Raw genomic sequence first — 8,027 nt, forward strand, 5'->3', positions numbered from 1 at the left:
CTGGTGACCCACCATTAGCATCCTCTATTGTTGATAACTAATGTCCTCGTGGTAATTTGTTAATGAAACTGCCTCTATTGTCTCAGCTAGAAGAAGCCTTTACAAAAGAACAAGTAGAGACATTTTCAAGCAGATGTATAAAACAGAAAGAGCACTGGATTAACAGCAGAAAGAACTTTGATTTCATTTTCATTTCCACAGCAAATGCATAGTAAAACCCTGAAAATGAACATTTCCCTTCCTGTCCTATTAGACATCTGTGAAAAGAGGGGCTCCAGTGAGATCTCAAAGGCCATTTGCAGGACTCTTGTTCCTCCAAGCAAAAAAAAAAAAAAAAAAAAAAAAAAAAAAAAAAAGAAAAAAGACAGGAAAAAATTGAACCCCCTACTGGCTTGAGCAGCGCGAACTCTCACCTCAAATGGCTGGCCTGAGAGTTTTGGCCACTTGGAAAAACCATCTTTCCTTTTGGATGGGACTCTTGAACTTTGGCCAGGGCTCAGAGGTCCTAACTGAAAACAGCCCCTAGGCACTAGATAACAAAGAGAAAGGCACCCAGCCAAGAGGAGGAAATGAGTCTGAGAGGCTGGACTGCAGAGTCACCAACTGAGAAATCCCCCACCCAACTGGCCTTCTACCCAGCAGCACCCCAAACCTCAGGGAAAAGCCACCCCTCATCCAAAGTTGCCAGCAGCTGCCTGCAACACACAAAGTTCCTAGTTATGTTTTCTCCGAGACTTGGCGCCTTCAAATACCATTACTAAATGCCTAAAACCTAGCCGCCCTGCTCAGCTTTCTCTGTCCTCAACCTAAAGACCTAACTCTGCAATCGGCCTATCTCGCCTGCCAACAGTTTCAGCCCTGCTAAGGCTGTTTATTGTATCTTCCATCTGCTGTGGATTCATTTCCCTTGCTCTGGCTTTCGGTGGTTCTTCACATTCTTTATCCTTTCCTCCATAATGCAAATACAGAGCCCCCAAAATGTGGGATCTGACTTCTGCCCTTCCTGGTCTGACTCAAAACTTCTCTCTGACTCCTTTTAAAATTTTTCCAGAAACACTAAGAGAAGAATCTCTGGAGTTTTCGTTTTTGAGAAAGAAGGAAAAACATAAAGGGGGAAAAGATAAGATCCACATAACTTACTTTTATCCAGGAGTGCACAGTTTGGTAAAGAAGCAAACAGTTATAGTCCACTGCGTTCCCCCAACCCAGAAAGGATTTGTTGTGAAGCACTTCTTTTTCCCCTTTGCCCGTAAAGGAGGCTGGTGGCAGGCATACATCCACAGGCTGATGCAAGATGCCTTTGAGAGAAACCTCACATTCTGAGGATTCCTGGGAGAGCGCCAGGGATCCCAGCATCCAATATATTGCACATTTGGTTTCAATTAGGAAGGGGGTTGGGGAGGGAAGAAGGAAAGTCACCAATCAGAGCTGTTTTCTGTTTAGAGACTATTTCTTTTGACCCAAGGGACCATGGGCAAAGCTATAATTTACAGCAAAACCCATTCATAGAAGAAAAAAATATGTATGACCATAGGACAGACTTAAAGACATAGCTCCCTTCCGTATTATTCATCCCCACACCCTCTTCCCTCCCTCTAAAACTCAGTCCCTATCCTGTGAACTCCCCCTCCCACCTCATTTTTCTTACTTAAACTGAAACTATAAGCACACTTAACATTTGGAGTTTCTTTCAATTGAAATTTACAGGGCAGTTGGGTCAAAGACACAGAGCTGGTCTTTAGTATTTGGGCCAGGAGAGCTCACAGCTGAGCCCTCCTCTCCTCAAAAATGATTTGGTTTAATAATGATTTGGTTTAATCTCCCCAGGCACCTCTACAAAAATGAAAAATAAAAAAAGAAACAAAAAAAAAAGCCCAAGGGTTCCAAAGTCCAGGATTCCTTTTTTTTTTTCCCACTCAATTCTCATTTGGCAGTGGCTGCTAAGGGTACGTTACTGTCCTGGATTCCTGCTGCTAAACGAAAACACAAGCTTTTACAAGGACTTTCTAAATTATTTTGTAAACTTTCTTCCTCCCCCGCAACCCCCTCCCATCCTGTTCCTCTGGCCAGGGCCAGAGATTTTATGAAAGTGGTGTGTAAGCGACAAGCAGGAACCCTTGCTCCGGTTTCTAAATGATAACTGATAATCCTCTCCAACTATCCAGGATCCAACCTTAACCCTCCAGAGCCTGGCTAACTCCTGAGCAAGACTCGGAGTCCCTGATTCTCTGCAAGTGGAGGGAGTGCAGGCCAAGCAGGCTCTGGAGGGCAAGAGACACACAGAGGAAGGAGATGGCAAAGGTAGGTAAGGAGACCTGGCCTACCTTTGAAAGCCAGCCTCCTCATAGAGTCCTCGTCTTCTGAGCTCTGGAGCTAAAACCAGCTCTTCTCTCTTGTACTTGAGCTGCTCCCAGATGAGCAGGAAGAGAGGTGGGGCCACTAGGCAAAGGAGGGAGGGGCATCCCCATAATAAGTCAGAAACAGGCGATGCTTCACAAAAGGAACAGGGAGGCAAAGAAATCTCCAGGAAAGTAGTAGTCATAAAATTAAGATCCAGAGTGACAGTTTTAAGTCCCTGACAGGCTCCTAAGCCCAGCACCAGTGTGAAAGTCAGAAAGCAGCTGTAATGTCTTCTTCACAGCTAGAACAGCACAAGGAGAACAGAGAGACTGCTCAGAGCCACAGGGATGATTAAGGCAGAAAACAAGACCTAAAAGGAAAAAACTAGAACCAGGGTTACTTTACAAAGAGAAAGAACAATACAAAGATAAACTGTTCAGGTCTGAGGGTTTCCAAGGCTAAGACATTCAGCTCACTTTAAAAAACATATATTGAACATTTATCAAGCATTTTACCAGATCCCTCCCTGTCAGAGACTGCTATGAACATTTGGTTACAGAAATAGTCCTAGGATCCTCCTTATTCATCTAAACCTATAGTAGTTTATCTCTTGGTATTACTATGAAGTACAGTAGTATGAACTATAACTTCATGGACTGAGTAAAGATACAGGTTGTCTTAGTTACTTTGCTCATTGCTGAGACAAAATTCCCGACACCCACAAGTTAAGGGAGGAAAGGTTTTTGCCTTTACAATTTGTAGAAGTTTCAGTCCATAATCAGCTATCTCCAAGGAAGCTCCTCTGGCATATGGCAGAAGGGCAACAGTTCATGGACGAAGAAGACAGCAAAAACAACAAGGAGCCCTAACAGTATCTTCCTGCCCCCTTTATGTTATTCAGACTACTTAGGGCATGTAGCACTCATGCTTTTAATCCTAATGTCCTCAGGCCTAGCACTGCAACATGAACCAACCACACACTCTAGATTCAGCCACCCCTGGAAAAGCCCCACCTAAGACTGCATGAGGCTTCGGGGTACATCTAGATACAAGCCATATCATGGTTAAATGTGGAAAACAGTGTAACTGCTTCATCAAGCCAGAACCTAGGAAAAGACAGGTGTGTATAGGTATGTGTCCTCAAACTCCAGTGTCTTTGGTGGTTCTCTCTCTGTGTGTGTGTGTGTGTGTGTGTGTGTGTGTGTGTGTGACAAGACAGGTGTGTATAGGTATGTGTCCTCAAACTCCAGTGTCTTTGGTGGTTCTCTGTGTGTGTGTGTGTGTGTGTGTGTGTGTGTGTGTAAAACTAGGGTTCCAGCTTGAGCCAGATATTGACTTCAAACCCCAGAAAACCAGATACCCCAGATGAAGGATGTGCGGCCCCATCAAGTGTTCAGTTGTATACAGACCAAGGCAACTTGTGGGGAACTCATCGAGTGAAGAGACAAAAGATGGTACCAAGTACAACCAAGCTTTGTCATAGGGAAGGAGTAGCTCAAAGAAAAATACCATAGTTACCATTTAAAATCTTATGCCTGTTGCTCAAAATACCCTCTCTATCACCTGGGCTATTCTGAGCCAAATCCAAAGTCTAACCCTGAACTCTAGGGACTAGATACCACCAAAACAAGAGCAGTATAAAGCTGAATGTGATACTTCCAAAAATATTTGAGGGGCACTTAAAGCATTAGAAAGAATTTTCAGACTGATGCCTCCATTTTCAGAGACAACTCTGGGTGGGAAGGATGTGTTTCTTCAACCCCAATGAGTAATAGTGGTAAGAAACCAGAGCTGAGAAGAATAAAATTACTTCAAAGCTGAAAGAGTTGATTCATGGGACACACAGAAGAAATTTCCTGAGGACTCTCAGAACTACATGATAGAGTTTGGAGTACAGCTAGAATTCCTAATATTGTAAGAGCAGATGTAGAAAAAATACAATTTTATTACTCTTCTGTCACAGATTTTACCCCCTGGTTGTCTTGGCTTGGAAACACGAGTCCCTGCAATAAGAATTATTTATGGTCCATACAAGGTAACACATCCTCGTTATGTTCACTGAAAATAAATAACTGAAACACAATACAGAATTCTGTTACTAGAACTTTACTAAGAATAGGGTGGATTTATTTGAAATGGTCAAGATACATTGTAAAAAAATGTGCAAAATGACTTTTCAAGATCTTTTCTAGCCTGTAACACAAGTCTCAATTAAATACAGTGGTGCTTCATTTCATGAACACTTTTGTTCACAAACAATTTAGTTTGCAAACACAAATGTTTGGCAAAATTTTGTTTTTGTTTGCAAACTCTGCATCAGGTAGTGAACATGACTGCAGCCATTTTTCCAGAAAAGTGGAACGAATTAAGTTCCAGAACCAAGGCACTACTGTACAAGTATTAAGAATTGAAATAACTATAATATTTCTATCTCTAAATGATTAGAACCTGGATACCTCTGCAATGCTTTAGTAAATAAAATGAAGGACAGAAGTAAAAGGATTTAGAAAGAATGGCTTTTATTAAGAAATCACCCAAAAACAAATGCCGGTAGGATCGTGGGGAAAATGGAACCCTTCTCCACTGTTGGTGGGAATACAGCCTGGTGCAACCAGTATGAAAACCAGTGTGGAGATTCCTCAAAAAACTAGGATTAGAGGTCCCATTTGACCTAGCTATTTGCTTTCTGGGTATCTTCCCCAAATAATTAAAAGCATCATAACACACCAATATATGTGCACCTATGTTAATAGCAGCACAGTTGCTCAATTTGGAAACAACCCAAGGAGAATCATCTTGCAAAAATAAGTCTCTAACTGTTCCATCTATAAAGTAGGAGCAAGATAAACTGACAACTCATATGGTTGTGAGAATCTGATGAGGTGCAGAAAGAATGACTTACTGAGTGCTTACTATATGCCAGGTACTCATCTAGGAATCTGACATTTACTGTTTCATTTACTGCTCTCAAGAATTCTGTCAGGAAGGGACTATTATTTCCCTGGTGTACATATGAGCACACAAAATTAACTTGCCTGAGACCATGTCTTATAGAGCTGGAATGTATGTGAGCTCACACACATGCGTCTTGTCGACAGTAAGATTTTTGTGTGTTTATGGAGTGAATAGGAAAGATTTGTGAGCAGGTGGGAAGCTGTTAATCCTTAGTCTTTCAGGAATTGGATCTTGGGATCTTTATGGAGAATAACCCATACCCCATCCTTTTTGCTCCTGAAGTCAATTGTTATCCCTGTCACTGCTTCATAGCACATCTGCCACAGAAAGAAATAAGAATTAAAAAAGAAAAATCAAATCTTTTTGATTTGACTCTCCCATGAAGGAGCTAAAAAGTCGAGTAAAGAGGAGGTTGAAGTTAATGGTGAAAATAAGATTCTCATTTGCCTCTGTTTTAACAATGCCACATATAGTGTTTCCCAGCTCCAGGAGGCTTTCACAGACATGACTTCATCTGGTCCTCAGACATCCCAGATATGCACTCAGTGCAGACATTACTATCCTCGAGCTACAAACAAGGAAAAGGAAGCTCCGTGAAGGGGCTGCTTACTCGTAGTGTTTTACGAGTCAAAGTCTAGCAAAGAGTCTCAGACTGGAAGAGTCTGAATTCAAGTCAGGCTCTAAGGACTCTCACAGCTCCTTCTTTACACTCAACATCAGCAACAGACCTTCTCAGAACCCCTAGATTCTTAAATGTCCACAAGTTCTGGTGGACAAGGGATCTGGTCTCCCTGCCTGCTATGCTGCCTTTTCATTTCTTCTCTCATTGTAGAGGAAACATAACAATGCCTCACCCTGGCAGAAATTCTGAGAAGTGGGGTAAACAAAATAGACCCAGAATACTCAGAATTGTAACTGAGCTGTGGATTCTCTGAGGAGAGTGAGGAGTAGGAAAAGAATTGCTGAAACAACATCATTGCCTTGGGAATATTAACCCTTTCCCAAGCTACAGTCTGGAAACCTACACTATCCTTAGATTTAAAAAAAAAACAAAAACCTACTTTTAAATTGCTAGATGTGATGGCACACGTCTGTATTCTTAGCACTCTGGGAGGCTGAGGCAGGAGGATCACAAGTTTTAAATCCAGGCTGGGTAATTTTAGTGATTTAGCAAGACTCTTGTCTCAAAATTTAAAATTGAAAAAAAAAAAAAAAAAACAACTTTCCAAAAAGGGCTGAGGATGTAGTTCAGTACAAAGGTCCTGGTTTAATCCCTGGTACTGCAAGATAAATAAATAAACTCATTCATTCATTCATTCATTCAATGCTCCAGGGAATAGCATTGGTCAACAGCCTATTTATCAACACTCAGTTCTGCTTTGTAGCTGTCCTGACACTCCTTTGCTGCCATTTGTATCTTACCCTTGTCTGTCTTCACCTAAACAGCTTGTGGCTAAACTACTTCCAGGTCCTCATACACCCACAGGTCAAAGCAGATTGGAGTTGGAGCAACCGTATTAGTTTCAGTGCTCAGGCCCAGTTCGCAGCAATCATCTTATACATAATGATAAACCTCCTTTTGAAACTTGAAGACCCTCAGCCACCTCCCTTCCGGCCTGGGGTTTTTTCAGCATCTGTGGGAGAAACAACATAGTTGCACTGCCAGTCCAAGAAGCTTGAAAGATCAAATAACTTTCACTTATGTAAGCCATAGTTTTAGAGAGTCACCCAGCTTTTCTTATTTATGTCTGGAGAGCACTGGGAAGTCTACAAGAATAGTATCTGTGAGTGCTAATTGGAAGGAAGCCTTTAAACAAGTATTAAAAATCATTTCCTCCTGTAAAATGTCTCATTCTAGAGGCCTTGCACAATGTCCTGTCATTCTGTTCTTAATGCATAACTCCAGCGCATTGCCCTAAGTTACACCATAAACACCACCTTCTTGTTTCTAACACACAACATATTTCACAGCAGAAAGGAATTTATAGAGCCAGTGTTATTTTTCCAAGTGCAAGTCCAGTGTGGGGTGTCCACCAGCACTCAAATTACCTTTCAAGATAGAGACCAGATTCTGATTCTGTACATCTGGGCAGGCTCGGATGTTATTTAGGGATAGAATCTGTGTTTCCAAGGCCCCTGGTGCCCCAGACAGGAACTCAAATGCACAAAATGCTTTTATTTTGAATGCGGAAGAGATTTGAGGCCAACAAAATAAACAGGAAAAAAAAATAGGTAAAGTACTAGACCCAAGGTGGGGAGAGGTTTGAGGGGAATGGAGTCAGGAGAAGACTCCAGGGGATGTCAGCAGCCTTGAAGAGAACAGATCAACGCCTGCAGGCTTCTGTTCTATATTTATCCCATGGGGAGCCCTACTTCCTTCAATGGTAAAAAGGTTAGAGGTAGAATTAATTTTTCATGCAAAATCAGGAATATACTTGACAGAGCTGGCAGAAGTAAATGGAGACATGGGTCCTTAGTCTGTATCCTCTCCATATCCTACAGCTGAGCCTGTGTGTCCTCACCTGCAAGCTCAGTGTCACCCCCACCCCCACACCATCTTATTAGGATCAATCTGAGCCTGAATTACATCTGTACAGTTACAGCCAGTCCATTTAGGATTAAAGACTCATGTCTGATTTTGTCCCAGTTCCAAGTTACATCATCATTACTGAGGCCAAGCATGGCAGAGGCTTGCCAGTCTGCTCAGTTATGGTAGATGCTTTGTATTGTTA

General features: G+C 42.0%; 1 protein-coding gene across 3 annotated transcripts in view; it reads right to left on the reverse strand.

The window, feature by feature from the left end:
- Ddr2 (discoidin domain receptor tyrosine kinase 2) overlaps positions 1–2,422 on the reverse strand; it is a 149,014-nt gene extending 146,592 nt beyond the window's left edge. For 2 of the 3 annotated variants that reach the window (XM_010611282.3, XM_010611280.3), the window contains exon 1: positions 2,325–2,422. The gene's annotated coding sequence lies outside the window, so the exon portion shown is untranslated. Of the gene's footprint in view, positions 1–1,140; positions 1,322–2,324 lie in introns of those variants that run through there. The other variant, XM_010611281.3, reaches the window with a different exon arrangement.
- Positions 2,423–8,027: the final 5,605 nt, after the last annotated feature.

Source organism: Fukomys damarensis, unplaced genomic scaffold, assembly GCF_012274545.1.
Source record: "Fukomys damarensis isolate Sample0158 unplaced genomic scaffold, DMR_v1.0_HiC HiC_scaffold_19, whole genome shotgun sequence".
Taxonomy (NCBI): domain Eukaryota; kingdom Metazoa; phylum Chordata; class Mammalia; order Rodentia; family Bathyergidae; genus Fukomys; species Fukomys damarensis.